This window comes from Mercenaria mercenaria, unplaced genomic scaffold (assembly GCF_021730395.1).
Source record: "Mercenaria mercenaria strain notata unplaced genomic scaffold, MADL_Memer_1 contig_2195, whole genome shotgun sequence".
Lineage (NCBI taxonomy): Eukaryota > Metazoa > Mollusca > Bivalvia > Venerida > Veneridae > Mercenaria > Mercenaria mercenaria.
The window spans coordinates 25,087-33,913 of record NW_026460237.1 but is presented as its reverse complement, the minus strand read 5'-3'; positions in this window follow the sequence as shown (position 1 = coordinate 33,913).

Below are 8,827 nucleotides of genomic sequence, written 5' to 3'. Positions count from 1 at the left end.
TCATTTTTATACTAGAATGTTTTGTTTTGTTATATTTATCAACCATTTCCTGCAAATTATCTAAATAAGTGTAAGTATTATTTCCTGTAAAATATTTCCACATTATTCGTTTAAGTGTTCTATTAAATCTTTTGATTACTACAGCTTTTCCTTCATTAAATGTATGATACATGTTAATCTTATTTTTATTCAAAAATGATTTAAACATTTTATTATAAAATTCTTTTCCTTCATCTACCCATAAATTTGTTGGTGTTCTACCTTTTAAAATTATTTTTTCAAATGCTTCTGTAACAGAATCTCCCAGTTTTATTCTTTAATGGAATGACCCATGCATATTTGCTGAATAATAAATAACGGTTAACAAGTATTTTACTCCTTTATTATATTTTGAAAGGCTTGCATATCAACTAAATCAGCGGGACCAAGTATCATCAATATCATTAACGACACTTTCGTTTTATAATTTTCGTTAATTTGGTTATGAATTCTTCTGCTAATTCATCACTCCAGTTATTTCAGGGGTCTGTTTGAGTAAATACTCTACCCATTTTTTCCGTTTTTTGACTTTTGTTTTCGTCCGAGTGAGCTTCTAGCTCTCGGGGACTTACGTCCTAGCCCAAGTTTGTATTTCGTTTTAATTGCAGGTTTTACAACTAAATGTTTTGCAATCTTTTCTCCAAATGTTTTTGATTGAGTTTTATTTAAGTTGGAAAGCATTTGCTTATCACATATACTCTTTTTTACATCACTGCCGTAGCAAAAATCATGGGTTTTGCATACTGCATCCAGTTCATTGACAGGAGGTCCGTTATCTAAAGAATTTCCGGGCCCACAATACCTGTAGCCTGGGAGTGTTAATCTTTCTTAGGTAATAAAGGTAACATTGCTTTATGAATATCTAAATTACCCCCTGTACTTTTAACAAACTTTGATTTCATTCTTCCACAAGATGAACAGGTAGCCATTATCATTTTTTCCCGTTTTTTGCTGTAACATAATGAGGATTTATATTTTCAGTAAATCTTCTTTCTTTCAAACAATATATTTTATTCTGTAAACTCATTTATATTACATGTATTTAAATTTAATAAAACACTTATATTAAATCAACTGTAAAGAGTAAAGTGCAAACGTATCGGATTTAGATCAAACAAAACAAGGAAGTTTAAACAGGAGTGGTATTTACTTTCATTCATAAAGTTAACCGATATGCATAGCGCGTTCCCGGTTTATTTTAACATTTAATCTATATAGCCGATTGAGAAAAGAAAAAGATTAATCAATTCATCCCTATTTATTTGTAGTGATAAATACATCCGCGGATCATCGCCATTGTAAAAATCAAATGCAAGCATAAATTAACTCTTTTTCTGCCCCTTTCCAACGCTTGTGCATACAATGCAAATATTTATAGAACAAAAAGAGGAACTAATCCATTTATATTTTGGAATGAAAATGTATATAAGACATGTATTGATACTTTACTTATGAAATCAATTCTAATATTTTACAGACGCAAAATAATCGATATAATGCGTCTGCGTCCAAAGATTCGAACAAACGCCTTTCGTTCGATTTAATACAGTATCGTCTGCTACCGACCGAGTAGGTTGGTTTTTTTGTGTGTTTTTTGTTGAGATTAACGTTGCGCTAACACATTTATAGGTCCTTTAGCGACTTTCCAGTTTTCTTGGTGGAGGAATACCCCAGGTGCCCTAACGTGCATTATTTCATCACAAGCGAGCACCTGCTTAATGTCTTCCTCACATGGAGAATTCAAGACTCTGAGTTAGGCTTGAACCCGCATCGGTGATGGGCAACTGGTTTGAAGTCATCGATCTAAACCACTCGGCCACGGAGACCCACTGCGGGTAGGTCGGACCTTTAAACCAACATGTAGATAACATAGCATTTTGGTAATAAAGAAAGCACATAATTAAGCGAAGTCATTCAGTTTAATATAATTCAAAGAGCTATAAATTTTAAATATGTATTTTATACCTTTTTGTTCAATGTTCACTTTCAGCTGTTACTTAATTATAAATTATTAAGCGAAAAATATTTTCATATCCGTTGACTTTTGTTCCGAAGTAATTCTGCAGATGTTCTATGTATAGTACGGTGGCATAGCGAGGACATGGGAAATATTTTATTTTTTCTGTGCGCACGTGTTAGCTACCACGTGCGTATGTGGTAATTCACACGTGCGCGGGTGATAACTATCACGTGCGCAAGTGACAGCTATCACGTTCGCACGTTATACTACCATGTGCGCATGTGATAACTAACACGTGCGCACGCGTTAGCTGATAAATGAAAAGCGTGAAAGATCTGCATTTTTTCTAAATGGATGTCTTTCATAAGGAAGTGTTATTTATAGTTAGCTGTAATTTACGAAGTAAGTGTTTCTTGTTTTTGAAAAAAGGCTGATATCTCGATTAGTTTCGTTGGTAATTTTTCACGTTCGCACGTGTCAGCTAACAACTGCGGACGTGATAGCTATCACATGCGAACGTGTTAGCTAAGATATTTATTACGTGCGCACGTGTTAATCAACACATTCGCACGTAGTATTTAACATGTGCGAATGTGGTGCTAACACGTGCGCACGTGATAAATAAAATGTCCCCTCTATTCCACCGCAGTATACACTGTTCCAAGACTATTTTATTTCTCGTGGATGTAGTGTCCTTTAGTATTGGCCTAGCACATGTGAATATTTCATATATTTCCGTAAATTCATTTTCAATGTCCAAACATAAATAGCGATACAAATATTACATATATAATTCTTAGTTGATATTATACTGTCGCATGTGCAGGTAGCTGAGCGGCAAAGCGTTTTGGCCATACCTTTTCCCCTAAATTTTATTTGCAAATTTTCCACTTATTTGTCAAACGCACCGTGTTATTTATGGTCCATTTATTAAAAGTTATCATATTCACCCGTTGTAAAAAGGTCGATTATTTAAAATATTCTAGACAAAAAGACACATTACCTGTCACAAGCGTAGTGTACTAGAAAATAAATACTTTAAGAGAAAATAATTAAAATTCATAAATATAAAACAGGTAGCGATAACAACACATTACTTTAGATTAAAGAAGAAATGATAACCGTGGTAACGTGGATGACGTGACACTGATTAACAGTAAAAAATACAAATATTGCTTAAAATTAACGAAAACGCTCGAAAAATATTAGCAAAGATTAATGAGTGTCTTTCATTAAATCAAACGATATAAGCATTTACACTGATTTACCCATCTCCACGACAATAAACTGTACATATAATTTCTGCCGAACAGTTTTACTGCAATTAATTGATAATAATTGTATGCATAACTAAATCAGATAGATAGCCCATGTACCCTAAGCCTGGTAATCCAGTCTGACAATTTCTAACATTTTTCTACCTGCAAATTGACAATATCAGAAACTCGATGAATGCCACAAATTAGCGCAAATTAAGTGGGATCTTAAATGCATAGATATTAGGTATATATGATTTCCTCCGTCCAATCAGTTGAGAACACGCTTCGCGCGTTCATGTCCCGAGGCGATAACATCTGGCTCAAGTGATCGCACGCGATAATATTCTCTGTATATTGCATATTTCAGAGGGAAAGGAATTCACGAGTAAGTACTTATTTGATTTAATATGTTTTAATTTTTAATAAACTGATTTTTTTTTGTGACAAACCAGACCATGAATTATATTTCAATTAATCGGAAACACGGGTTGCTTTTTATTGCTTTAACAAATTCAGAAGCGACGAAAAGGTCAGTTTAATTTTGTAATTTTAATATAAGAAAGAAATTCAGAATAGCCGTTAAATAGTTCATTCATTCATTCATTCATTCATTTTTTTCACAACTCATCATTTAACTATTATTTCATTCATTCTTTCATCCAATAGTCTACAAGGATGTCAGTCACCAAAAGTTCATGTTGCAAACTCTTTGAAATAAAAAATATCGTGCAAAAATCATTTGATTAATAGTTTTAATACCATTGGGGTTAAACGAGATTAAAGTTGCAAGGACAAAAACAACTCCTGATAGAAGTTTTATTTCGTAGAAGCTAGGTAGCCGAGGCTAACTTCTTTAAGAATGAATAAGGCGGCACGCACATTCATTCATTCGATCAAAACTGGAATCACGGAAATGCATTAATGAAGTTAATAATTACAATCTTTTATATTTAGAAAATGAGTAACGGTAATCTGACAAAATAACGCTTTTTTCTAGATGGCACTTTTGAAAAAAATTACAACATCTTGCCTCTGTCTAGAGAGAAAATGTTTTTCTGTGAAAATATCAGTGTCAGTATGAAGAAATTAATACTATTACAGATTATTAGTATCAAAGTATTATATCAAAACAAGGTTGGTAATAATAAAAAATCATATTATGTAGAATTTGATTATTAATCTTAAAGTTTTAAGAATTTTATAGTGACCTAAAAATACATACATACTACAGATCTTTTGCATTACCAACTTTTAGTAACACATTTAAAACCAATGAAGCGGGAGAGCTTTACCTAAGAACAAATAATCCAATTTGTCGATTTCCGTACTAAGTGTTGTTGTTGTAGTAACACGGGTTGGGGGTGGGGTGAATCGATAACTAATAGCTTTGGTCATTATATTATAATGACCAAAGCTATTAGTTGAATTTAAAATTATAATTCTTTATGTTATGCATTAACAGGCGAACGGTTTACTAAACGATGTACTTGAATGAAGTTTGAATTAATATTAAAGTGAAATGCGGAACAAGTCGAATATGTATATAATACTTTATTTATCGTCAAATAAAAGTAATATTTAGTAATATGAATATTGTATCTAACATATTTAAAAAGCGTTACATATTATACATCTAAAACAAACATTTACTTTCAGGACCATACATGTACAAACAATAAGTAATTGCTCAGCTTAGTCTGTTATTTTAAATCGATTTTCAACGGACCATTATGGCATTTTCACAAACTAAAGTTAACGATATTTCCGATTGACTGGTATTTTTTCAGTTCTTTGTTTTACTCCATTTTGCAGCTGTAAAATCTTCAAATATGACTACAAACGTCTTTTTTTCAGCAGGGCGCAAAATGATGTACTTAACAGGTTTTCTAAGTAGCGTTTCTATATACAACAAAATACGGCAAAAATTGGTTGTGTTAAAATTATCTCTCCGAAGATATATAATTTGTCAAGTTTAATTAGACGTCATACTGGAGGCAAACGATTTTGAACGCAAAACACTGACGTCGAGTTTCACCCAAAATTTTGCGTAAAGACGCCTGTATTTATTGAAACTGCCCGATTGTTTTTTAACAATTTTGAAAAAGCGTACATGATTTCATACACTATCGAACTATCGATTCCAAAAATAAAAAAGGAGAAAAATGTGGGGGTGGGGGGGGGAGGGAGGCGGGGGGGGGGGGCTGTCACCATTTAAGAATTCGATCTATTTACCATTGTGCTTCCCCTACCCCAGTAAAAATAATGATACCTTAAGTGTTTTCGTGAAATTTGGGCCAGGAGCTTTACTGTTCGATATTCACTCAGTATATGCAACTCTATTAACATGTCCAAGGTTGGGTAATAGTTTGTACTGATTCCTCCGTCTGTCATAAGATTTATGACATGAGTGCAAAAATCATGAAAGCTAAATCCCCGAGAGAAAAAAAAGACGATATAAAGACAGAACAAAGAAGTATAAAATATATTTTTATAGCTCTTTGGACAGAAGAAGAAAAGTGATATGTATATTACAATGCAAAAAGCATAAAACCATAAAAAGTACCTATCACTTGTAGTAAGTGGGTTAACATATTTTTATGACCAAGCTTGAAACAACACTGACCGGATATTTCTTATCCCCAGGCAATATTGTAATACACAATGAAATTTAAAGGGTGATTAAACATTTGACACAATTAAATTCTTTTTTTTTTAATGTAACAATATGCAATCTTGGGGCTAAAATAAATTTATGAAATGACGCAATTTTTAAACACATACTTAAAAAAGGCACTGGCCTCCAGATCGTCCAACAAGAACAAAAAATATATAATTGAGCCGTGCCATGAGAAAACCAACATATTGTTTTCGACCAGCATGGATCGAGACCAACCTGCGCACCCGCGCAGTCTGGCAAGGATCCGTGCTGTTCGCTAACAGTTTCTCTAATTCCAATAGGCTTTGAAAGCGAACAGCATGGATCCTGACCAGACTGCGCGGATGCGCAGGCTGGTCTCGATCCATGCTGGTCGCAAACCCACTATGTTGGTTTTCTCATGGCACGGCATTATATTTTTTTTAGATACATGTATATGGAAATTAATGGTGTATATGTTACGTATACTGACAGACTATAGTGTTGCGGAAACACATGAGAATTAGATGTTTTATCTAATTTTTACGATAAAATTTGTATATTTAACGTGCATTAAACACTAAACCCTCAATTGCGTTATTGGTAACGACAGCGGAAAAGTATTTATTGCCACTGCGGTCAGGGTTCGATTCCCGGCGCGACCATCTTTTTTCTATATATGACATTTTTAAATAGTTTATAGAAACGAAAATTCCTATTTTAAGTTTCATAATTTGACAACTACAGCTTAAAAGGTATCCTTGATGAACTGATAATTCTGCTTTTTAATCGAACCTCCTTTCAATATTTTACTCCGTAGATGTCATTTGTAGAATTTTATCGTCAAGTATATCCTGTGCATTTAGGATTATTGATTAAGGACTATTAAAGACTATTAAACTGTGAGAACAATAAACATCTCGTAGGAAGGTCTATCTTTGCATGTCTACCGTTTTTCTGTTACTCTAGCCAGGCCTGTTCACGTGCACGAATAGACATTCGCTCGTGCAAAAACCAATCATTCTGAAAACAGAGTGGTCATTTGTTAGGAATGAAATCGAGTATGTCTGTAAATTCGATCTTCAAACATTCAATCAAACTAGTACCATTTCTTTCATTTTACCACAGATTAGACAAGTATACACTGATACATTATTATTATCATCGAATATTCCGCAACCACTATGTTGGTTTTCTCAAGGCGCGGCTCATATTAAGAAATGCTTGATGTTATTGATTACTCACATTTTAATTCTGCTTATTTCATTTGGACAAGAAATGAAAATGATTCATAATCGTTTGAAAAACTGATTTAAAAAGTTGAATAAAATGTTAATTTAATCTGACATGTCTCCAATTAATAACAATATGAATTTTTTCTCATACCCTGTCTTTGTCTTGCTTTTTTCTAACATACCGTTTTCTGCTGTAGGTATGACTGACATTCATTTTGTCATCTTTCAGTGTGTGCCCATATACGAAATCAGTTCACATAAAAGAAAAATACGGGATTTGTATACTACACATAGTGCATATACGGGAAAAGTCTGGTAAATGTATCTTTTAGAAATACTGGTCCGTGAATTCCCCGAATACGAAAACCAAATTCAGTCTAAATGTGACACAAATATGGAATCTGTATACTCTGCATATCTTGCATAAACGGGAAAAAATCTGGCCCGTATATAAAAAACTACAGGTTCGTATATCCACGTATATCAGATGTATACATTCCGTATATGACAAAGTACGGATCCGTATATTGCGTATACCATGCATATATGGGACTAGTCCGTAGCCCGTATAGTAAAAAATACAGTTTCGTATATTCCCCGTATATGACACAAGTACGGGGTCCGTATATGCGTATACCATGCATATCGGGACTAGTCCGAAGCCCGATATCAAAAAGTACAGTTTCGTATATGCCCCGTATATGACAAAAGTACGGGATCCGTATACTTAGTATATAATGCGTATACGGAAAAATCCGAAGCCCGTATATTAGAAAAATACAAGTCCGTATAATGCCCCGTATATTAGATGCCATCACAGTCCGTATATGACAAAAATACGGGATCCGTATACTACGTATATTCGGAATATACAGGCTCGTATACGTGTTCCATATATTCTAAAATACGGAAAGTATACGGAAAAAAATCTCAAGACCCTTCGAATACATGAAAATGAAACTTATGTTAAAGCAGGACATGAATAAACACCATTTCTAGGGATTTTTTTTAAAAGTTCGTATATTGCATATATACGGGAAATGACAAATATACGGACTTCCCGTATACTAGATGTTCCGAATACGGGATCGTATATTAGGTCCGTATATTTGTAATATACATCCCGTATACTCCCGTATTTTCGAAATATACGGGACCGTACACTCCTGTATATTGACCCTTTTTTCGCAGTGATGTTTACTTTGTAGTATCAATAAAACGACACCGGTGTCGCAAAACTTTACATTAAGCCGATATTTGTTTAAACTTGCCGCTTCACAAACGATATTGATTGATAAACTTGTTGAAAAAAAAACGACACCGGTGTCGTTAAAATATAATCTATTGTTTATTTTTCATTAAAATGTTACAAAACAATGTACCGTTTTATGATTTACTGTACAAAATACTAAATATTCATAATCAAAGAAAAAATAAACAAACAATTATAAATTACTTTTCAGTATAAGTTTAAATACCTTTACATTTTATCAATTAAAATAATCTGTCAAAGTTTTGCCAAAAGTTTGCCAAGGTGGCAGCAACTGCCACATTGTTGCCTTCGTGGCAGGATTTTGGTAGAAATTTGGCAAAAGTGTTTAATCATAATTTACTAAAGGTTTTCACAGTACCAAGGGTACTGGGTTAGCAGTGGTCAGTTTGAGTTTAGGGTAAGATCAAAGTGCACTTATAGAATCAA